Here is a 25,460-nt window from a genome sequence, read left to right as displayed (position 1 = left end):
GTTCTTTAAATTCATACGGTCCTAACCGTGCATTCCAGTGATTACGGGGGTTCTGCCCACATTCCTGTGCCAAGCATTCTTTTAAAGCTTCCTCTGACATTTTCAGTTATTTATTTATAAACTAAACACACTAATTCAATCAAGGGCAAATAAACAATTAGATAGAATAATTTGTGCACTCAAACCCAATTAAAAGTCTTGACAACTGGTCCACTGGCACGTTGACTTGCAGCGAAGTAGGTGACGTGACGTGCACGACAACACGCACGCACGTCACGTCACCTACTTCGCTGCAAGTCAACGTGCCAGTGGACCAGTTGTCAAGACTTTTAATTGGGTTTGAGTGCACAAATTATTCTATCTAATTGTTTATTTGCCCTTGATTGAATTAGTGTGTTTAGTTTATAAATAAATAACTGAAAATGTCAGAGGAAGCTTTAAAAGAATTAGTAAAACAAAGAGGCACTTATAAGGGTCGTGTAACGAGATATAAGGATTATCTTTCTAATATACAAAAAATGGATCGTTCAAACATAACTTCATTACAAATTAAAGAATTGTCTCTTCGTTTGGCTAGATTACAAACGTTATTTTCGGAATTTGACTCAATTCAAACACAGATTGAAATGAATAGTGTTAAGTTAGATGAACAGATGGAAGAAAGGGACGCCATAGAAACGCAGTTCATTTCTCTCATCTCAGCCACGCAAGAGATAATTGATTATCATCAGAACAATGATGACCGGGGTTCCGAAGGTGCACGCACAGCCCAATCGACTTTCGAAACGGGCCCTGTTAGTAAAATCCGTTTACCGACCATTTCGCTGCCGTCTGTAACTCCCCCCTTACTTAACTACCTAACCTACCTTAATATAACATCCCCTTTCGATTTACCCTTAAAATATGGCCATGTGATCGTCTAGCTAGTGGTTAGGACCCCTTGAAGTGAACCGCGGTAACCTCAAATTCTTTAATGAGTATCAGCTAAATTTTGGACTCTGGGTTCCGTACTGAAAAATATGTAGATAAATTTTCATACAAATGTGTATGTTCTACTTATGCTCCAATAGTGATTGCAGCATGTACTATTACTGTTTTCTTAACCTAAATATCCATAAATTGGCCTAAAAATAGTCTTAACATACTATTTCCTATTCAAATCCAAGCTCATCCTTATCCTACGGTAGCAAATGTATGATGTTTTCGTACATTAATGAAATTTAAGCTTATTACTAGCATGTGTGGTTGTCATTCGGACCCACACGTGAAGCAAATAAAACCTAACAGAATTATCTGTAATATCTGCTTCTTACTCTTACTCTTTGATTGACAGGCCTATGTAGGACCATCAGATGATGTATGATGTTTTATTATCCAGTCTGTAACTTAACTAGCTTATTATAGTGATAGCTTATCAGTAAACAAGCCATGTAACAAAGATGGAACTCCGATGTTATCACATATGAGTACCTATAGCTATTTATTTTTTTATGATATAAAAGGCAAAATAACAGACAAATTACCCGGTGGTGAATGATTACTGTTCCCTCGCAAAACCAGAGTGGTTGCAAATGCATTGCCGGAATTTAAGATGGGAGAATAAGGAAGTTGTGAAATACGCCCCCAGTGGCTTAGTATTCCTGCGTGTAAATGAACAATTACACGCCCCCATAATTTTACAACTAATGTATATATTTGTAATACGCCCCCTGTTCTGTAATATTTCAAGAGAGCCTAAGTGAAATGAACAGTTTCACGCCCCCATGATTTTTCGACTAAAGTATATGATTTTACACAACTAGATATCTTATCTGACCACATCCTAGGCTAACTTAGGTAAACTAATCTTATCTCTAGACTATGGTAACAGCCTCCTAACCCAAACTAAAGTAACCCTGTCTACAAATGCTGCCTGGCAAAGGCGCGTCTACCACGAATATGCGTTTCCAAGTCGTGGACATTATTTGTTAATCTAAGTATGTATTTATCTATACAAGTATGTACTGCGCCGCCTAGTACCAGCAGTACAAACTTTGCCTAGCCTGAGGCCAAGTTGATATGTGAAAGAATGTCCCTAAAATATTTATTTATTTATTTCATTATTATTAATTGTACCTACGATGAAGCTAATTCCTTAACGAATCTATGCCGCGACAGAAATAAGTCTGATTGTTTTCGCTTAAAATAAGCGTTAATAAGTGCTAATGTTATACTACATGGGTTTAATTTTGTAATTCTTGTTACTTTATTTTTCAGATATCAAAGACGCAAGAACATGGATCTAAAGTAGATATTTGTGAAGACACACATCGTAACTCAGAAATGTGAAAAGGAAATCCCTAATTACGGCGAGCCGAGAACGAGTAAAAAAATGTAGTACCAAACTCGTCAAGAGATGGCGCCACCTCCGAGATAGAACGCGCCAACGATGTGTCGACGTAGAATCTTGATATCCGAGATGCAAATTACCAATCGTTTTTAAAGTTAGGAGATGATTAATGCTTGGTTGGCTGCATAAGTGCATACCCCTGCTGAGGTCACAGCAGCTACGCACAAGTTATCAGTAATTGTACATAGTTAGTGTTTTAATAAATAAGCCGACTAAGATAATTACGTTGTTTTCGCCTGCGGATAGTAACCCTTACTACAGTAATAGTAATAGTTTTTTTTTCTACTACATGTACATAGTAGCTATTGAATAATAAACTTAATGTTTCATGACTTTTATTTAAGACCTTTCCACGTGTACATAATAACTATTGAATAATAAAAATTAATGCTTCATGACTTTTATTTAAACCCGTAATAAAAGCAGAGTCCAAAATCAAGTGTACCCATTCCATTTCACGTACAACAAAATGTAGCCTGAAAGGCTACTTTTACATAGATATACCTTGAAGAACCGCAGTAACCCAGGTAAACTACATCCTGCGTCACGGTTTCACCAAAATGTAACTCCCCCCTTACTTAACTACCTAACCTACCTTAATATAACATCCCCTTTCGATTTACCCTTAAAATATGGCCATGTGATCGTCTAGCTAGTGGTTAGGACCCCTTGAAGTGAACCGCGGTAACCTCAAATTCTTTAATGAGTATCAGCTAAATTTTGGACTCTGACTTTATTTATTATTACCTAGATTTTGAGAACAGATATTTATGGTAATAAAATAATTATTTATGCAAGTAAGAAATAATTTAAAGAAAAATGAATTACAAAAATAGAAAATTATTAGAATTTATTAGTGCAATGTAAATGATGGTGTAAAATTTACTATAATGTATTTAAGTATTACAGCATATATGATGATATAAATATATAAAAATGTTGTTGGTAAAATCCTGCCACACCTATTAAGCTCCCGGGATAACATAGAAGCAGCACTCCTGAGATAAGCTCTTTTACACCCTAGCATTTCAAGGTTAATTATAATTAACTATCATCTTCTAAACGATGTGTGATTTAATCACACGTGCTGCTCCGTACGCCCGATGCAGGTCTGGAAGCTCTTAGTCCGATTTGCAAGTATCAATCGGAACACCTACCCTACCAGTTTAGCCAGACGGGCTATGACCAACACTTCGTAACCTAAACGCACCTAGATGATGATGAAAAGAAGTGTCAAAGTATCCATCAATCATCATAATTACTTATCTTTTTTATGTTCAAAAGCTAGGGATGCTAATCCCTTAGTCCCATTCCCCAGAGCTGATAATCTAGACAGAATTCCTAGTTTTCTAGATGTATAAACGAAGTACCGAGTTTATTCACTAATTATTATGTTTAATCGAGGCCGAAATTGAGTAATCACTCAATTTATCCTTTATACTGCTCTTGCCTGACAAAGGTTCCCTAAAGCAAACCGTTCTTCAATCCCAGAATAGTCTGCGTTCCTAAATCCAGATTGATAATTAAGAGATTGTGTTGTATGTTGTTGTATGTATTACCTGATTATATTACTCAGTACCTCGTCCCTACACCAGACAACCAGAAATGAAAAATAGAAATAAGAATTTATAGAAACTTTGGTTCTTTCCCCATATAAATGAGAAATTAGGAAGATTTAGGCAGATGAACCCTTCACCTTTTAAACACTCGTATTTTAGGATTAAGAAACCATATTTTTAAACCCTTAAAGAGAAATATATATCAACCATATCAATTGTATAGACCAGCACTAAAAAAGAACCCTAATAAACAATAAAATGAGTGTGTGATTCTACCCTAACTCTACCCATTGTCCCTAATCTAGTACATTCAAAGCATAGTTCGTTCTTACCATCGACCTAATGCTTTGTAATATACGCAAGTGTGGTCCCTACCAGAAGCTGTAAAGTTCGGCAGGCGAAACCGAGAAGGCAACCTACAGGCCAGTGTATTTGACTCCCTCCTTATCGCCCGCGGGCATGGTGGATAAGAATAAGTCGCCCTATTCCGTGTATATAAGTGGACCAGTACCCTAGCACATACACGCACTAATTACGAGGGAAACTCTGCCGCAACAAAGACTAAGTGTAATATCAGTCACGACAGAAGTCTGTCCCCACAACCAGCACTAGCATGAACCGGAGCACCGAAATATATAAATAAATTTAATAGGAGACCTAGTCTCAATTACTGTCGACTTCAGTGGGCCCAGATTACTCCGGATGACGCGCACGTGACGTCCCCACATCCATCTAAACAGCTGGGCCTTGAGACTAGTGAGATAATTCGTCTCTTATGTTGATATAAAAGAGACACCAAGTCCTCTCAAACTTGGAGCAATAGACTCCTAACCATCCAATCCTTTGGCACCGTTAGGCGGAGTGAATGGTTAGCTGGACAAACTGTCAGTCCAAACAATGATCTGGCTTTTAAAATAGCAAAAATACCCCATAGAAAAACACTAAAATAACTAAGTTATCACTAACTAACTCAACAGAAAAGTGAAATTCCCTTAAACACTGTCATCTATATTTAACGTTACGAGAATTTCTTCCCGCAAAACCAAACACAGACAATATTCCTAGCCCCGGCTATGCATTGACATTGTCCCTACATAACATGACGGCACTTAGAACACACAGCGTAAAGAAAACTTCACAATAACTAAAAACCCACACATGGTAGTAAAGAATCTCCACAAAAGTCCAAACTTAGCGTTACGACGATTGAAATCCCCGCAAAACCAAGCACAGACACAAATTCTAAGTTTAAATTCACTAGGATAATTCCAAGTAAAAAACAAACACAGAAAAAGTCGCGGAGAAACTTCACCTCCCCGCACTACGTTACACCCGAAAACCAGAGTCACTGCTAGCCCGGTCGAAGAATGAATGAATTCCCCAACGCTCCGCACCGGCCTTTTATACCTTTTTACTATGGCGACATAACGGCGACATATTGGCGACATAACAGCGACATAACGGCGACATAACGGCGACATATTGGCGACATATTGGCGACATAACGGCGACATATTGGCGACATAATAGCGACATAACGGCGACATATTAGCGACATAACGGCGACATATTGGCGACATATTGGCGACATAACGGCGACATATTGGCGACATAATAGCGACATAACGGCGACATAACGGCGACATATTGGCGACATATTAGAGACATAACGGCGACATATTGGCGACATAATAGCAACATAACGGCGACATATTGGCGACATAACGGCGACATAATAGCGACATTACCTAGAAAGACTTAATGGCGACATAACGGCGACATAACAGCGACATATTGGCGACATGAATCAAAACAAAGACAACTGGTGACATAACAGCGACATAATAGCGACATATTGGCGACATATTGGCGACATAATAGCGACATATTGGCGACATAATAGCGACATAATTGCGACATAACGGCGACATATTAGCGACATAACGGCGACATATTGGCGACATATTGGCGACATAACGGCGACATATTTGCGACATAATAGCGACATAACGGCGACATATTAGCGACATAACGGCGGCATATTGGCGACATATTAGCGACATAACGGCGACATATTGGCGACATAATAGCGACATAACGGCGACATATTGGCGACATAACGGCGACATAATAGCGACATTACCTAGAAAGACTTAATGGCGACATAACGGCGACATAACAGCGACATATTGGCGACATGAATCAAAACAAAGACAACTGGCGACATAACAGCGACATAATAGCGACATATTGGCGACATAATAGCGACATAACGGCGACATATTGGCGACATAATAGCGACATAACGGCGACATATTGGCGACATAATAGCGACATAACGGCGACATATTGGCGACATAACGGCGACATATTGGCGACATAATAGCGACATTACCTAGAAAGACTTAATGGCGACATAACGGCTACATAACAGCGACATATTGGCGACATGAATCAAAACAAAGACAACTGGCGACATAACAGCGACATAATAGCGACATATTGGCGACATAATAGCGACATAACGGCGACATATTGGCGACATAACGGCGACATAATAGCGACATATTGGCGACATAACGGCGACATTACGGCGACATAACGGCGACATATTGGCGACAAAATAGCGACATAACGGCGACATATTGGCGACATAACGGCGACATAACAGCGACATAACGGCGACATATTGGCGACTTAATAGCGACATAACGGCGACATAACGGCGACATATTGGCGACATAATAGCGACATAATGGCGACATAATGGCGACATAACGGCGACATAACAGCGATAGCATAAACATTATTCCAAAAGTACCAGGATGGCAGAATTGCAGAAGAGGTCGTTTGCCTCGGGCGGGTAACCGACAACAGGTGTCTTATTGAGACAAACGTTTACCAAAAGTACCAGGATACCAGAACTGAGGAAGATGTCATTAACCTCATGGCGTGTAACAAGGTTTGATTCAAGAAGAAAGATCATAAGTTCCAGGTTGTTTACTAAATCATATGTCTTAAATATTAAGGTTCACTATTGCTTACTTCAGAATATAAATCATGTCCTTTTTACTCACGCAGTTTAGAGAAAGACGGAGCTATTTTTAATGACATCTACGCACACATTCATAGGCAATAGTCGAGTAGTCAGTTGGAGTAGACTAAATTATGATAAAAGGGAACGTTCGAAAACTCATCACGTACGAATTTGTAAGCATTATTTTACTTTGAGATATTTTTAGTTTACTTCTGAAAAACGTTCCTGTATTGAAGTTTTTTATGTTTATTAGTATCTAATATATTATTTAAGACATCCGGAATTTAGAGAATTAATTATTTTAATATTTTTATTTATCTTATGAATTTTTAGATTTTATGTTTCGAAATTGTACTAGAGCATCAGCGTAACGGAACGTCGAGCTGTCACTGATGTCTACTGATGACAGTTTTATTGTCAACGTCAATACTAATTTGTTGTTGATTATTTCCTGAGGGTTTATTTCTAAGTTAAAATAAAGATAAAAAAAAAGAAAGACACGTGATACCTATTATGGATTACCATGGAATTGCTTCAAGTTTCAACTGTTAGAATATTCGATGGAATCATGAATGAAATATGCGACTGAAGAGGTCTTTAGTTTTACAAGGTATTTCCTTTTATTTTCTGTGTTTCAATGAAAAAGGTGGTTAATACTAGGCAATAGGCATACGACTAGTCACAGTTCGCCCCCGATTTAAGTGTTTTATGAATTACTACAGTAATTTGTAAAAGACTTCAATCTACTCTAGATTAGTCGGATATATCCCCCCTTTTCTAAACGTGTAGTGTGTGTCTCAATACTAAGTGACCGCTAATGACTCAGCTCTGAAATTAGTTCATCAGAATTCCGTCAATGAACCATGACAACTTTTTCCCCAGTCACCTCGCTCCACCAAAGATATTAGGTTGTGAATCTAATAGGCTACTAGTTAACCCGTCCTTGCCAGCTCAACCCGGCCGCGTCGAGTATTACTCTTGTCTCTACCCGAATTGCGCCGTACACTTCCGTAGAAGAGCATCTGATGAGACAGCAAAAACTCCCCAAGCAAAACGAAGAGACCTTTAATTTTTATAAGTACGAAGCTTTCAAGTTCCATCGCCAAAATTCGAACCAATTTCATTGCCTTATCACCCTCAACCACGTTTTCTTGGCGCGTGTCTCATACTTGAATAAAATATACCGACCTTTAAGTTTGTTTGGATGTGTATTTTTTTTTATATATAAACAAACTTAAAATTGACATAAGTAAATACCCCAATATGGTATGATAAAGATATTTTTGTTTCAAAAAAAAAAACCAAAATAAACAAAATATTTGCTTATTATTATTATACCTCATATTGAAAGCAACATAAGATATGTAACTGTATCTAATTAACCTCTTGAAAAGAGCCTCGTCCTTTTAGACGCTCACGGCCCTTAAAATATGTCGAGTGTCAGATATATCTCACCCAATATGAGTGTGTGGGTTTCGTAAGGGTCTTATTACCTTGTGTAGTACTAGCCATAAAAACCTACCCTTGTGAATGGGTCGAAATTTTAACCTACCGATAAGATTTTTCTGGCTAGTTGTGTATCCCGTTCCCTCCCCAGTTTGTTCCCCTGCAAATACCGACAAATCTAGTTTGATTACCCTCCAGCTTTTGTCTATCTGTATCAATCCAATCTTTCCAATAAAAGTACATACATCCACTTGACATCCGTCATCTCATATCATACATCTCTTTCATAAATCACCACAGACTCATAACTATAAACACTCAATGCACACACATTTTCATTCCTCCTCTATTACACTTTCACACTGATATCTACAGACAGCCAACGCATCGATTAGTAATCAAAACGAGAAAAAAAATATATTTATTGTCTCATAAATCATAATCATTTGAAAAGGAAGAAAAAAAAAACATACTCATTTTGTCCTAGCCTCACACTATCCCAACATTTATGTAGATGATTCCCAGATGATTTTAACGTCCCTCAATTTTCCAACTAATTATTTTATTTTGTTTTTTTATTTTTTATTTAGTAATTACTAGTTAAACGTACTTTGACTAAGTATTAGAATCAAATGATACGCACATAAAGAAAAATCTGCACTTTTGTTTTTATATTTTATGATAACGCTCCGCGATTAATTTCTCTATAATACCTATCTTTCGCTCTCTTACTGTCGTTCAACGCGCATCATCGACAACCTACTATGCATTAAACCACCGCGGAAGTATACAGACAATGACGAGTCGAACTTGATACGCGCTTAACCATTCCGCTGCCAAACCCTGGCAGTCCACGCGGCTGTTTGTGACGTCTAACTATCACTTTATAAGAAGCCCATAACCGTACATTGTATGGCATTTAAACGACCCTAATCTCAATACCCCATAACCAGGTAAAGCCAATACATAAAAAACTGACCTAAAGCGGTAATGCGATCCATACATTTAAAATCATAATTATTGACTCTACTTGTACGTTGTCTCTATATAATTAGCTCATTGGCCAGCCAAAATAATGCAAACATGCTCACAAATAAGTTAAATAACTTAATAAAAGACTTAAGGCCTTTAGGCATCAAGTCCGCCATTTGTACATTTTATTTGTATTGTGTGCAATAAAGTTTAAATAAATAAATAAAATAAGTAAAAAAAAGAAAAACAAATATGACATTTATAATGTTTTGAAAATATTTTAACACGTCTAATTACACCATAAAACACACACCGTTTGACTTAACGTACCTATAAAAGAAATCTCCCGAATCACAATACGATTAGACATGGTATTCAAATTACTATTGTGAGACCTACTGACTCGTTTATGCACTGTCAGCGCTTAAAAATGGAGGCCTAGGCACTCTGAAACATGCCGCGCGAGTGATCAAAAATACGTGAGCGAACATCCAGGTATTTTAAGAAATAGTACCCAGGCGACTCACCACGGTCGCGCTCCTATCCCTCGTCACCATGCCCGTCACGTTCTAACAAGTATGTAAGTGCGAAAGGGACGCGCATAGTGACAGTCGACAAAAATGTTACCGTGCCGAGCCCGCAGGTGTTCCTAATACAAATACAAATGCATTATAAGGGTTGGGTAGGTAATAAGTCCACCTTAGATATAAAGAGTAAGTAGGTAAGTATTTATCTAAACATTGTGCAATTATTCGCTTGTGTAAAAGTAATCTATTGAACGTAAGTTTATTCATAACTCCAGTTTGTTTTATAACACTACACGTAGGTACATATCCAAAATAACTTGTATAGAAAGATTGTAAGAAAAACAGAGCACGGAACTAAAACAAATAAAATAATATAAAGTTCTAAAAGGATCCTAAGTATCTTAATAAACTTGCAAACAAGTCTAATAAATTAAAACCAAAAAAAAACTAAACATAAAAAACAAAACTTATTTGCTCACCGGGATTCGAACCCGCTCCACGTTCAAGTAATCTTCATACGTTTGTCCACCTTGAGATCCACTAGACCACGGGTGAGTTACAAGTTGCGACAAATTTAACAATGGCTTTCATAATAAAGTGTTTTATTTTTCAAGTGTTTTACGCACAAAATGATTAACAGAAAAGAATTTTATTTATAACAGGTAACCCATAAAATATAACGCAAATATCTACGCATGTACCTACGAACAAATTATTATGGAATTTCCTGAAAACGTGTTACTAACTGAATCATCAAATATTGAAAAGCTTGAAAGACCCTAATGTAAATTTAGCATTATTTTATACAATGTAAACAAGCGATAATGCGTTTTATATATGTACATACTAACATATCCTAAAAATTGTTAAAATAGGCTTGTCAAATTTTTCTACTCACGTGTTTATTTGTTGAATGCACATTTCTTGCAGATGTACACTATTTTCACCACTTTTTCATTCACTATTACACCTCACTGATGCACACAATAATGATCATTATAATATAAACTTACTACACGACTTTTTTTCGCAATTGAAAACCATATGATTTTCGTACCTACTTTGTTTACAAAATGCACTTATACACCTTATGTTTCTTGTGATTGCAAAATGAGAATAATGGGCACTTGTGCATTCCCTAAAGATCTGTTTATTTCTTTCGCCACTGTCCTTGACCTGTGCAATCACCTCGACTTCTATCATACTTGCGAAGAGAGGTTCCTTTGAGTGTGTTATTTGTGTTCCATCGTTGAGAGTGTCAATGATTGTCTACATTACACCTGGTTTTCTCCTTGTCCGCCTATATCCCGAACCTTTATTGAAGCAATAGTATTTCTTCGTTGAGCTTACTGACGCGTAGGTAAACCATGCTTGAAGCATTGATTGCAGTGATGGGTTTTAGTCTGGTATATAAGATATTTTCTTCCTGTATTCTCGAATGAGTCCTGGTTGCCTGGTCCAACAGTTGTAGCAAGTCTTCGTTGTCATATTCAGCAATCGCCACAAATCTCGACGTATTTGTCGTAATTGTTTGGCAACTTTTTGCTCAAATACATCACTTTGAAAGGCGCGTAGAATTGCAAAATTCACTAAATGTCGTCACACGCGCACATAAATAATCACAAATTGGACTCATTTTCACATACTTCGAACCAAACAATACTATACTTTCTCACAAAATAATAAATTATTCGCAAAATTGTTCCTTGTTTATTTTGCGCATTCAACGTCCGACCGGTCCAACCGAATTGTCAAAATTTGACGTAAACATGAAGGCTATAGATGGATTTTGAGACTATTAACGACATCTATATTTCATGATAAAAAAAAATCAGAAATAGAAGGAGATAATGTTTTAGAATTGATTTTATTTCAATAATCCCAGAGTGGTCATAATTACTTTATTTCTTTGTCTAAGGATTAATCTGTATCAATCTGTGTTTATAAAGAAACAATTAGTATTATTACTATTAATTATCGTCAATATTAAATGAAATCGATCGTGTGAACAAGTTTTTACGCATAGACAAATACTAATAACCAATTTACAATCGCGTACAAGACAAGCGGTGAGACGAGCCGCGAAACGAGACACGGAACGAGAGTGTAAACGGATGCGCGTGTGTCCATGCAATGCGACAAAATCAAAAACATGTCCTAATACTCCTGGCAACATACTAAGCACAACCCACTCAATTTGGTCGGGTTCTTAGTACGACCTGTTAAGCAACAATTCCGATAGATGGCGTGAATAACTGGTTTTGAAACACTATTCGAGACTGAATTATAAACGTTTGACAGTGAAACATGAGTGAAACGAAATTTTGTCTTTGGCAAATTTTGACTGCTGTCATTTCAGATCCGCCATTATGCTTATTTTTTGAAACATTTATCCTTAATACAAGTAAACTAATCGTGATGTTAATAATTAAAATTACCTCAGTTACCGGCGACATTTTGATCAAATACCTAAACATCGGACAATCGCTCAAAACATGCTCAGAACAAAATTGGAACGCCATTTTGAATACAAGCCATTGCCTTTGTTTCACAATGGTTTCCTACAGTAAAATACCACGACGCAAGCTTTACCCGATGTAGCGAGTAAGGATTGCCTCCAAGAATGCCCTAATGGTTTCCAAAATATAGCCCCTTGAAGAATTTACTATAAAACGAATGAAGTGAAAGTTCTGTTTCGTCGCCGCATGGCTGACCTTTTCTCAGCTTGCGTCTTCTATTTTTCTGTGAACCTGTCTAGTGCCCATAACTATGACCTAGTGTTTGAACTATCTAGTACAAAGGATGTGTAATGAGTCTAGCTGTCGATAGTGCGAATGGAATGGACTTAAATGTGGAAACTGTTGCTTTGAGCAAGGTAAGATTTTATTCTTTTTCCTTCATTAAACAAGTTGCTCCTATTTAAAAACTGTTTCGCTTATTAGAATATCAACTAGTGAAAAGTAATTGATCACAAATTGACCTATCTATCAATAAATCTGCTTTCTATTTGGTCTTATCGAATACAGACAAACATTAAGGTTTCCCTAATTTCATATAATTACGCTTGTAATGTTTTTACCTTATGTAGTGAGTTGCCTTATTTTTATTCTTTGTTCAGCAACAAAACACATTTTTTTCTGCAAAACTTGAAAGTGATCAAAGTAAAAATCAGTATTAAAGGAATGACATGTTGATTTTTGATTTTATCCTGTCTGTCTAATGTAATATCTGTTCTTCACTACATGTTTGTTTTCTGCTGCAATAAGATTTACAAAGTATATTTGATTTTTCAGCAAGCTGACAACTTTATTAGAATGAACCCCGGTATACATATATCGTTATCGAAAGAAAAGAAGTTGAAATTTTGCTGTGAAGACTCCCTTGCTATTTTCGATGAATCAAAACAACTGTGAAACGTAAGTATGATATTTCTACTATTAGACATTTACTCACTGGTTTGACCATACTGCTTTTGGAATTTGAAAAATGTTGTCGCTCTAAAAAGATGACCCGGGTCAATTTCTTTCGGAAATACTAGCTTCCTAAATTTGGAAGTGCAACATATTATAAAAATCATAATTATATGATAATGTCAACTAAAAATAAACAGGATTTCTTGCATGGTAATGAAAATTTGTTAATAAATATGTATTTTCTTTACAAAAGGATCCCGCAGTCTTCCGGTAATTTTAATACAATTTGTGAGCCTAACCCTAGACCTGTCATAAATATTCCTCTTTTTGCAATACATCTTACAATTTATGCTGTTATTTTTCAGCAACCGAAACCCAATACCTAGTTGTCAGTGAGCGGAGCAAATTTCCATTGATGCCCTCATGGGTTCTTCCGAGCCTTTCAACAGTCCCCTAGTAAGTATAACACCCATGCTACTAGAAAACTACTGTAACATATACATATGTACCTAGAAAAACAAACTTCAAAATTTTTCATCGCTCTCAAAAATAAAATAAAAATTGATTTTATTTTTATCTTGACTGTAAAGACCCTACTTGTACTAAATAATAAACACTTTTAATGAGACTTATGAATAGGTTCTCTTAAATATACCCTACTTTAGCTAACTTTTATACTTTATCAATTTCAGAGTTCCCGGAGAAATGGCATCGCTCCACAGTAACAATATGCCTGCCTTCAATGTACTTCTATAGACTGTCTCCAGTCATGACAGGTATTTTATTTCATTATATAAATACCAAACTTATCATAAGCTATAAAAACTCTTAACTTATGTCTGACTCTAATATTTCAAAATAATGAGCGAAGAGGTTCCGGATGAAAGATCGGAGATATGAAAACTGCCATTAACCTTACATCCTATTATGATTTTGTTGACTAAGTAACTTAATCTAGCTTATTTGTGACCTCACTTTATGGAAATGTGCCCTGTAAGGCAAAGATTCTCAAACTTTTTTGGATTTTGAAGAATTTAAGTACTGTCTAGTCTACTTTTGTGAAACCTAATATTTCCTATGAGTGTATTTGACAATAAAATAATGATGCGCCCCCTCTAATGAATGACTGTTGATATTTTACTACTATTATTGTACTTATTCAACTCTTTTCTCTAAGGTTTCCTAATACTTGCCTAATTTATTCCAGGCTACCAAGAACCTCTGACTTCAATACTTCAACACTCCTGTTTGATGGCCGTATCTCAAGAATTTGCTGCTAAGGTCGCTCTAGTCTTCAATGGATACAAGAAAGAAATGTTAGGTACTAGCGTGTTAGCTTAACCAATTATTGTATATTATTACTTAATAGCAATCAGAATACTATTGAAAAGTACCGTCAGCAGAACTGTACTGTAATCATAAGTTAACAGGCTACCTTCATACTACAAATATGTCTTTGTATGCACGCTGTTCGTCCAACTAATTGGCGTGTTGCATTTCTCAATTGATTTTCATGAAGTTATTTGAGCGGCTTAAATAATAACAATAAGGTACACAAGGCAGCTCGCAGGAGTCCTTGTAAATAATAGTAATAACTATAACCAGTTAACTATACATATCTCAGCGCTGTTCTCGATAAATGTTGTGACTCTTAGGGTTCCGTACTGAAAAATATGTAGATAAATTTTCATACAAATGTGTATGTTCTACTTATGCTCCAATAGTGATTGCAGCATGTACTATTACTGTTTTCTTAACCTAAATATCCATAAATTGGCCTAAAAATAGTCTTAACATACTATTTCCTATTCAAATCCAAGCTCATCCTTATCCTACGGTAGCAAATGTATGATGTTTTCGTACATTAATGAAATTTAAGCTTATTACTAGCATGTGTGGTTGTCATTCGGACCCACACGTGAAGCAAATAAAACCTAACAGAATTATCTGTAATATCTGCTTCTTACTCTTACTCTTTGATTGACAGGCCTATGTAGGACCATCAGATGATGTATGATGTTTTATTATCCAGTCTGTAACTTAACTAGCTTATTATAGTGATAGCTTATCAGTAAACAAGCCATGTAACAAAGATGGAACTCCGATGTTATCACATATGAGTACCTATAGCTATTTATTTTTTTATGATATAAAAGGCAAAATAACAGACAAATTACCCGGTGGTGAATGATTACTGTTCCCTCGCAAAACCAGAGTGGTTGCAAATGCATTGCCGGAATTTAAGATGGGAGAATAAGGAAGTTGTGAAATACGCCCCCAGTGGCTTAGTATTCCTGCGTGTAAATGAACAATTACACGCCCCCATAATTTTACAACTAATGTATATATTTGTAATACGCCCCCTGTTCTGTAATATTTCAAGAGAGCCTAAGTGAAATGAACAGTTTCACGCCCCCATGATTTTTCGACTAAAGTATATGATTTTACACAACTAGATATCTTATCTGACCACATCCTAGGCTAACTTAGGTAAACTAATCTTATCTCTAGACTATGGTAACAGCCTCCTAACCCAAACTAAAGTAACCCTGTCTACAAATGCTGCCTGGCAAAGGCGCGTCTACCACGAATATGCGTTTCCAAGTCGTGGACATTATTTGTTAATCTAAGTATGTATTTATCTATACAAGTATGTACTGCGCCGCCTAGTACCAGCAGTACAAACTTTGCCTAGCCTGAGGCCAAGTTGATATGTGAAAGAATGTCCCTAAAATATTTATTTATTTATTTCATTATTATTAATTGTACCTACGATGAAGCTAATTCCTTAACGAATCTATGCCGCGACAGAAATAAGTCTGATTGTTTTCGCTTAAAATAAGCGTTAATAAGTGCTAATGTTATACTACATGGGTTTAATTTTGTAATTCTTGTTACTTTATTTTTCAGATATCAAAGACGCAAGAACATGGATCTAAAGTAGATATTTGTGAAGACACACATCGTAACTCAGAAATGTGAAAAGGAAATCCCTAATTACGGCGAGCCGAGAACGAGTAAAAAAATGTAGTACCAAACTCGTCAAGAGATGGCGCCACCTCCGAGATAGAACGCGCCAACGATGTGTCGACGTAGAATCTTGATATCCGAGATGCAAATTACCAATCGTTTTTAAAGTTAGGAGATGATTAATGCTTGGTTGGCTGCATAAGTGCATACCCCTGCTGAGGTCACAGCAGCTACGCACAAGTTATCAGTAATTGTACATAGTTAGTGTTTTAATAAATAAGCCGACTAAGATAATTACGTTGTTTTCGCCTGCGGATAGTAACCCTTACTACAGTAATAGTAATAGTTTTTTTTTCTACTACATGTACATAGTAGCTATTGAATAATAAACTTAATGTTTCATGACTTTTATTTAAGACCTTTCCACGTGTACATAATAACTATTGAATAATAAAAATTAATGCTTCATGACTTTTATTTAAACCCGTAATAAAAGCAGAGTCCAAAATCAAGTGTACCCATTCCATTTCACGTACAACAAAATGTAGCCTGAAAGGCTACTTTTACATAGATATACCTTGAAGAACCGCAGTAACCCAGGTAAACTACATCCTGCGTCACGGTTTCACCAAAATGTAACTCCCCCCTTACTTAACTACCTAACCTACCTTAATATAACATCCCCTTTCGATTTACCCTTAAAATATGGCCATGTGATCGTCTAGCTAGTGGTTAGGACCCCTTGAAGTGAACCGCGGTAACCTCAAATTCTTTAATGAGTATCAGCTAAATTTTGGACTCTGACTTTATTTATTATTACCTAGATTTTGAGAACAGATATTTATGGTAATAAAATAATTATTTATGCAAGTAAGAAATAATTTAAAGAAAAATGAATTACAAAAATAGAAAATTATTAGAATTTATTAGTGCAATGTAAATGATGGTGTAAAATTTACTATAATGTATTTAAGTATTACAGCATATATGATGATATAAATATATAAAAATGTTGTTGGTAAAATCCTGCCACACCTATTAAGCTCCCGGGATAACATAGAAGCAGCACTCCTGAGATAAGCTCTTTTACACCCTAGCATTTCAAGGTTAATTATAATTAACTATCATCTTCTAAACGATGTGTGATTTAATCACACGTGCTGCTCCGTACGCCCGATGCAGGTCTGGAAGCTCTTAGTCCGATTTGCAAGTATCAATCGGAACACCTACCCTACCAGTTTAGCCAGACGGGCTATGACCAACACTTCGTAACCTAAACGCACCTAGATGATGATGAAAAGAAGTGTCAAAGTATCCATCAATCATCATAATTACTTATCTTTTTTATATTCAAAAGCTAGGGATGCTAATCCCTTAATCCCATTCCCCAGAGCTGATAATCTAGACAGAATTCCTAGTTTTCTAGATGTATAAACGAAGTACCGAGTTTATTCACTAATTATTATGTTTAATCGAGGCCGAAATTGAGTAATCACTCAATTTATCCTTTATACTGCTCTTGCCTGACAAAGGTTCCCTAAAGCAAACCGTTCTTCAATCCCAGAATAGTCTGCGTTCCTAAATCCAGATTGATAATTAAGAGATTGTGTTGTATGTTGTTGTATGTATTACCTGATTATATTACTCAGTACCTCGTCCCTACACCAGACAACCAGAAATGAAAAATAGAAATAAGAATTTATAGAAACTTTGGTTCTTTCCCCATATAAATGAGAAATTAGGAAGATTTAGGCAGATGAACCCTTCACCTTTTAAACACTCGTATTTTAGGATTAAGAAACCATATTTTTAAACCCTTAAAGAGAAATATATATCAACCATATCAATTGTATAGACCAGCACTAAAAAAGAACCCTAATAAACAATAAAATGAGTGTGTGATTCTACCCTAACTCTACCCATTGTCCCTAATCTAGTACATTCAAAGCATAGTTCGTTCTTACCATCGACCTAATGCTTTGTAATATACGCAAGTGTGGTCCCTACCAGAAGCTGTAAAGTTCGGCAGGCGAAACCGAGAAGGCAACCTACAGGCCAGTGTATTTGACTCCCTCCTTATCGCCCGCGGGCATGGTGGATAAGAATAAGTCGCCCTATTCCGTGTATATAAGTGGACCAGTACCCTAGCACATACACGCACTAATTACGAGGGAAACTCTGCCGCAACAAAGACTAAGTGTAATATCAGTCACGACAGAAGTCTGTCCCCACAACCAGCACTAGCATGAACCGGAGCACCGAAATATATAAATAAATTTAATAGGAGACCTAGTCTCAATTACTGTCGACTTCAGTGGGCCCAGATTACTCCGGATGACGCGCACGTGACGTCCCCACATCCATCTAAACAGCTGGGCCTTGAGACTAGTGAGATAATTCGTCTCTTATGTTGATATAAAAGAGACACCAAGTCCTCTCAAACTTGGAGCAATAGACTCCTAACCATCCAATCCTTTGGCACCGTTAGGCGGAGTGAATGGTTAGCTGGACAAACTGTCAGTCCAAACAATGATCTGGCTTTTAAAATAGCAAAAATACCCCATAGAAAAACACTAAAATAACTAAGTTATCACTAACTAACTCAACAGAAAAGTGAAATTCCCTTAAACACTGTCATCTATATTTAACGTTACGAGAATTTCTTCCCGCAAAACCAAACACAGACAATATTCCTAGCCCCGGCTATGCATTGACATTGTCCCTACATAACATGACGGCACTTAGAACACACAGCGTAAAGAAAACTTCACAATAACTAAAAACCCACACATGGTAGTAAAGAATCTCCACAAAAGTCCAAACTTAGCGTTACGACGATTGAAATCCCCGCAAAACCAAGCACAGACACAAATTCTAAGTTTAAATTCACTAGGATAATTCCAAGTAAAAAACAAACACAGAAAAAGTCGCGGAGAAACTTCACCTCCCCGCACTACGTTACACCCGAAAACCAGAGTCACTGCTAGCCCGGTCGAAGAATGAATGAATTCCCCAACGCTCCGCACCGGCCTTTTATACCTTTTTACTATGGCGACATAACGGCGACATATTGGCGACATAACAGCGACATAACGGCGACATATTGGCGACATATTGGCGACATAACGGCGACATATTGGCGACATAATAGCGACATAACGGCGACATATTAGCGACATAACGGCGACATATTGGCGACATATTGGCGACATAACGGCGACATATTGGCGACATAATAGCGACATAACGGCGACATATTGGCGACATATTAGAGACATAACGGCGACATATTGGCGACATAATAGCGACATAACGGCGACATATTGGCGACATAACGGCGACATAATAGCGACATTACCTAGAAAGACTTAATGGCGACATAACGGCGACATAACAGCGACATATTGGCGACATGAATCAAAACAAAGACAACTGGCGACATAACAGCGACATAATAGCGACATATTGGCGACATATTGGCGACATAATAGCGACATATTGGCGACATAATAGCGACATAATAGCGACATAACGGCGACATATTAGCGACATAACGGCGACATATTGGCGACATATTGGCGACATAACGGCGACATATTTGCGACATAATAGCGACATAACGGCGACATATTAGCGACATAACGGCGACATATTGGCGACATATTAGCGACATAACGGCGACATATTGGCGACATAATAGCGACATAACGGCGACATATTGGCGACATAACGGCGACATAATAGCGACATTACCTAGAAAGACTTAATGGCGACATAACGGCGACATAACAGCGACATATTGGCGACATGAATCAAAACAAAGACAACTGGCGACATAACAGCGACATAATAGCGACATATTGGCGACATAATAGCGACATAACGGCGACATATTGGCGACATAATAGCGACATAACGGCGACATATTGGCGACATAATAGCGACATAACGGCGACATATTGGCGACATAACGGCGACATATTGGCGACATAATAGCGACATTACCTAGAAAGACTTAATGGCGACATAACGGCTACATAACAGCGACATATTGGCGACATGAATCAAAACAAAGACAACTGGCGACATAACAGCGACATAATAGCGACATATTGGCGACATAATAGCGACATAACGGCGACATATTGGCGACATAACGGCGACATAATAGCGACATATTGGCGACATAACGGCGACATTACGGCGACATAACGGCGACATATTGGCGACAAAATAGCGACATAACGGCGACATATTGGCGACATAACGGCGACATAACAGCGACATAACGGCGACATATTGGCGACTTAATAGCGACATAATAGCGACATAACGGCGACATAACGGCGACATATTGGCGACATAATAGCGACATAATGGCGACATAATGGCGACATAACGGCGACATAACAGCGATAGCATAAACATTATTCCAAAAGTACCAGGATGGCAGAATTGCAGAAGAGGTCGTTTGCCTCGGGCGGGTAACCGACAACAGGTGTCTTATTGAGACAAACGTTTACCAAAAGTACCAGGATACCAGAACTGAGGAAGATGTCATTAACCTCATGGCGTGTAACAAGGTTTGATTCAAGAAGAAAGATCATAAGTTCCAGGTTGTTTACTAAATCATATGTCTTAAATATTAAGGTTCACTATTGCTTACTTCAGAATATAAATCATGTCCTTTTTACTCACGCAGTTTAGAGAAAGACGGAGCTATTTTTAATGACATCTACGCACACATTCATAGGCAATAGTCGAGTAGTCAGTTGGAGTAGACTAAATTATGATAAAAGGGAACGTTCGAAAACTCATCACGTACGAATTTGTAAGCATTATTTTACTTTGAGATATTTTTAGTTTACTTCTGAAAAACGTTCCTGTATTGAAGTTTTTTATGTTTATTAGTATCTAATATATTATTTAAGACATCCGGAATTTAGAGAATTAATTATTTTAATATTTTTATTTATCTTATGAATTTTTAGATTTTATGTTTCGAAATTGTACTAGAGCATCAGCGTAACGGAACGTCGAGCTGTCACTGATGTCTACTGATGACAGTTTTATTGTCAACGTCAATACTAATTTGTTGTTGATTATTTCCTGAGGGTTTATTTCTAAGTTAAAATAAAGATAAAAAAAAAGAAAGACACGTGATACCTATTATGGATTACCATGGAATTGCTTCAAGTTTCAACTGTTAGAATATTCGATGGAATCATGAATGAAATATGCGACTGAAGAGGTCTTTAGTTTTACAAGGTATTTCCTTTTATTTTCTGTGTTTCAATGAAAAAGGTGGTTAATACTAGGCAATAGGCATACGACTAGTCACACGTCTTTTGATGGAAACTACTTAAAATGGTTGGAGTTTCGCGACACCTTCGAAGCCATGATCCATGTGAACGAGTCCATTCCGGACATAAATAAATATCATTATTTACGCTCCTCTCTTGAGGGCAGCGCCAGTGTCGTAATAAAATCACTTGAATTTACAGCTAAAAACTACAAAACGGCATGGGAATTACTATGCGAACGATTTGATAATAAAAATCTACTTATAAATAATCACATGAAGGCATTATTTAACATAGATCAGCAGACTCGAGAGTCTCATAGGTCAATTCGATTTCTTATTGATCACGTCACAAAAAACTTAAGCGCCCTTAAATCTTTAGGCCGCCCGACTGATTCATGGGATGACGTAATCATCTACTTAGTCGCGAGTAAACTCGACCCCACTACGTCAAGAAAGTGGGAAGAACATAAGGCTGATTTAACAGACTTACCTGCATTATCCGAGTTCTTGAAATTCTTGCGCAGTCGGGCCGATGTACTCGAAACAATGGTAGCTTGCAGGAGCGATAAACCAGCCGAAAATAAATACCTACAGCCTAAGGCTAGTAAGGCGTTTGTCGCTGCTGCAACTGCATCTCGTAAACAACAAACACACTCTAGTAAGGCGCCGCCGACGTGTCCAGTGTGCCACGGCGCGCATAGGATCTCGGAGTGTGTCAAGTTCAAGGACATGAACGTCGAAAGTAGGTCAAGCGAAGCCTTGAAGTTACATCTTTGCTTGAACTGCTTGAGGCGTGGCCATAACGTCGAACAATGCCGGCTCGGTTCGTGTCAGGTCTGTAAGGAAAAACATAACACATTATTACATAATTATAATAAATCATTATCCTTACAGGCAGATAATAAAACAGCTGGTCCGGCGCCCGTCATTAGCGCGGCCAGCGCGTGCGCCGCGAACGCGTCAGCTGATCCGGAGATATTGTTATGCACAGCTTTAGTTAAAATAACGAATGTCAAAAATAACAAATCTCACATTATTCGAGCTATGTTAGATCCCGGTTCGCAGAAATGTTTCTTAACTGAACGCATGAAAAATAAGTTAGGATGTTCGGACAATAACAAAAAGTCAGCTTGCGTGTACGGCTTAAATAAATTATCATTTACGGTCTCAGATCGATGTGAGCTCACTGTAAGTTCGTTAACGAGTCCTTATGAAGTTAATATTCGTTGTTTCGTCGTGGAGCATCTTGTAGACAGCCTACCTAACAATTATGTAGATACCTCAGAATTGAACATACCTGCGGACATTCAGCTGGCGGATCCTGGGTTTTATCGTCCTTCTGAAATCGATTTGCTACTTAGTGCTGAATTTTTCTTCAATATCACAACGTCGGAGAAAATAGAACTTGGACCAAACAAGCCTATTCTTCAATCTTCAAAACTAGGCTGGTTGGTCGCGGGGCCCACGGGTGACGTTGAGTCGGATGAGGACGAGATTGTGCGTTGTTGCTTTACGAAACAAATCTCACAAGATCTCACACGGTTTTGGGAACTTGAAGAAATTTCATTACCGAACGTCACTAATAGCGAGGAGGATAATATTTGCGAAAAACACTTTTTAGATAATACGCGGCGTTTAGATAACGGTCGATTCTTAGTTAAAATGCCGTTACGTGAAAATCCGGAAACCGCACTTGGCGATAGTTTTAATATGGCGAAAAAACGATTCTTGAACTTAGAAACTAGATTGGAAAAAAATCAAGGACTTAAAAAACAGTATTGCGACTTTATCAAGGAGTACGAAGAACTAGGTCACTTGAGTAAAATTGATAAACCCGACTTCGGTTATTACGCCCCCCACCACCCAATTATTCGTGACAGCGAAACTACAAAATTGCGGGTAGTTTTTGACTGTAGTGCTAAATCAAGCACACAAATATCCCTTAATGATATACAGCATATAGGACCCGTTATACAGGACGAATTATTCGATATCTTGATTAGGTTTCGCCAACATAAATTTGTTTTGTCTGGGGACATACAAAAAATGTACCGGCAGATTGTCTTGGACGAATCGCAGCGCCATCTACAATTAATCCTTTGGAGGGACGATAAAACCAAACCGCTTGATGTACTTAGGCTAAATACGGTGACTTATGGTACCAGCTCAGCGCCTTTCTTAAGCGCGAGGTGTATAGTACAGTTGGCAAATGAATGTCCCGACAAAGTAGTGTCAGAAATAATTAAACATGATTTTTATTATGATGATTTCCTGAGTGGCGCTGAGAGTGAAAACGAGCTAAGGCACATTTACGAGATAGTTAAAGAAACGCTTGCCTCAGCTTGCTTTCCTATTCACAAATTTCGAACAAATTGTCCACAAATTTTCGAAGATGACTGTACTTCAACTCGGTCATTAGATTTAAATAAACAGGCCAGCGTCTTAGGCTTAATTTGGTTTCCTGATCATGATAACCTACAGTTTTCAGTAAAATTGGACAAAAATACTTGTGCCATAACAAAGCGGGTAATTTTGTCCAATACTTGCAAAATATTTGACCCACTGGGCTTGCTCAGCGCATGCACAATAAGGCTAAAAATATTACTTCAAAATTTATGGATTCTTAAATTATCTTGGGAAGATGAAGTACCAATGGACGTAAAAAAAATCTGGCTTAAATTTTTATCAAACGTGCATGTTCTGGCGAGCCTAAAGGTACCTTAGGGTGTTTCATTTTTCCGAATTTTCGATTTTCATCTGACTTTGCTTGAATTCTTGTTCTAACTGATAAAATAATATTATTCGTTAAAAATTTTTTAAATCGGTCAACATTTAGAGGTTGCACAACATCAACAAAGATTTTTCAAATAACCAACGACTCTACATCGGAGGGTAGAAAATGGTTTAAGCGGATACCATCCAAGCGGAGAGTAGAGTGATACTGAACCTTCTACATATAAATAAATTTTAAAATTAGTAGTAAACTTGGATTTTGGTTACTTGATAAATGTTCTAATTAAGATTTTTCAGTTTTTCCACCTGTTTCCAAAGGAAAAGTGCTTATCGTGTTTTAGACGCAAAATTCAGTTTTCTCATTCGATTTTAGTATCAGTTCATTATATTTTGTCATTTTAGAACATAGTTCATTTTCACGCAATGTATGGGGGCTTTTTTTTTTTTTTTTTTTTTTTTTTTTTTTTTTTTTTTTTATTTGGGAAACATACAGCACATAATAATACAATAAGGTAAAAGATATAGTTAAAACATAAGCCAAAACAGTTTCCACTTATAGCTAATACAAAATTCCTTTGCTCCGAAAAAAAGTACAATTATTAAGTATTTTGAATTTAGAAATTGGTTAAACAGTAACATTCAGCAAGTAAGATATTCCACAAGAACAATTAAAATATATATGTATATATATATATATATAACAAGCATCATTTAGAATTTGGAAAATAACAAGCACATTTAGAATTTGAAATTACAAACAATAGTTACAATTACAATAACAAATAGAACAATACTAGGCAAGATTACAATTTTATTACGAGCTACGAGTTTTATTTAGTTTCCACTTCTCTTTCTCTCTCTACCTTTTCAACTTGTGCAACCTCTAAACGTTATTCGATTCTTTCGAAAATTGAAATAGATAGTTTTTAGTGTGGGGAGGCTCCATTGGTGAGCAAAGTCAGGAAAAATATTACAACTTTTTTTTCTCCATACAAAAGTGAATCACCCTAAGGTACCTAGACACGTTTTGTGTTCTAGCCCAACTTCAATTGAAATGCATTGTTTTGTGGATGCTTCTCAAGCCGCTTATGCGGCGTGTATCTACTTGC

General features: G+C 37.1%; 1 long non-coding RNA gene across 1 annotated transcript; it reads left to right on the top strand.

Annotated features, from left to right (window-relative positions):
- The first annotated feature begins 268 nt into the window (after nucleotides 1-268).
- Nucleotides 269-23,366, top strand: LOC134794772 (uncharacterized). Its single transcript, XR_010144720.1, has 2 exons — nucleotides 269-337; nucleotides 22,513-23,366. It is a non-coding gene; the product is annotated as an uncharacterized LOC134794772 (long non-coding RNA).
- Nucleotides 23,367-25,460: the final 2,094 nt, after the last annotated feature.

The sequence above is a fragment of the Cydia splendana genome, chromosome 11 (assembly GCF_910591565.1).
Source record: "Cydia splendana chromosome 11, ilCydSple1.2, whole genome shotgun sequence".
NCBI classification, from domain to species: Eukaryota; Metazoa; Arthropoda; class Insecta; order Lepidoptera; family Tortricidae; genus Cydia; species Cydia splendana.
Note: the sequence above shows the minus strand (reverse complement) of the source record. Positions and strands in the feature narration are given on the sequence as shown.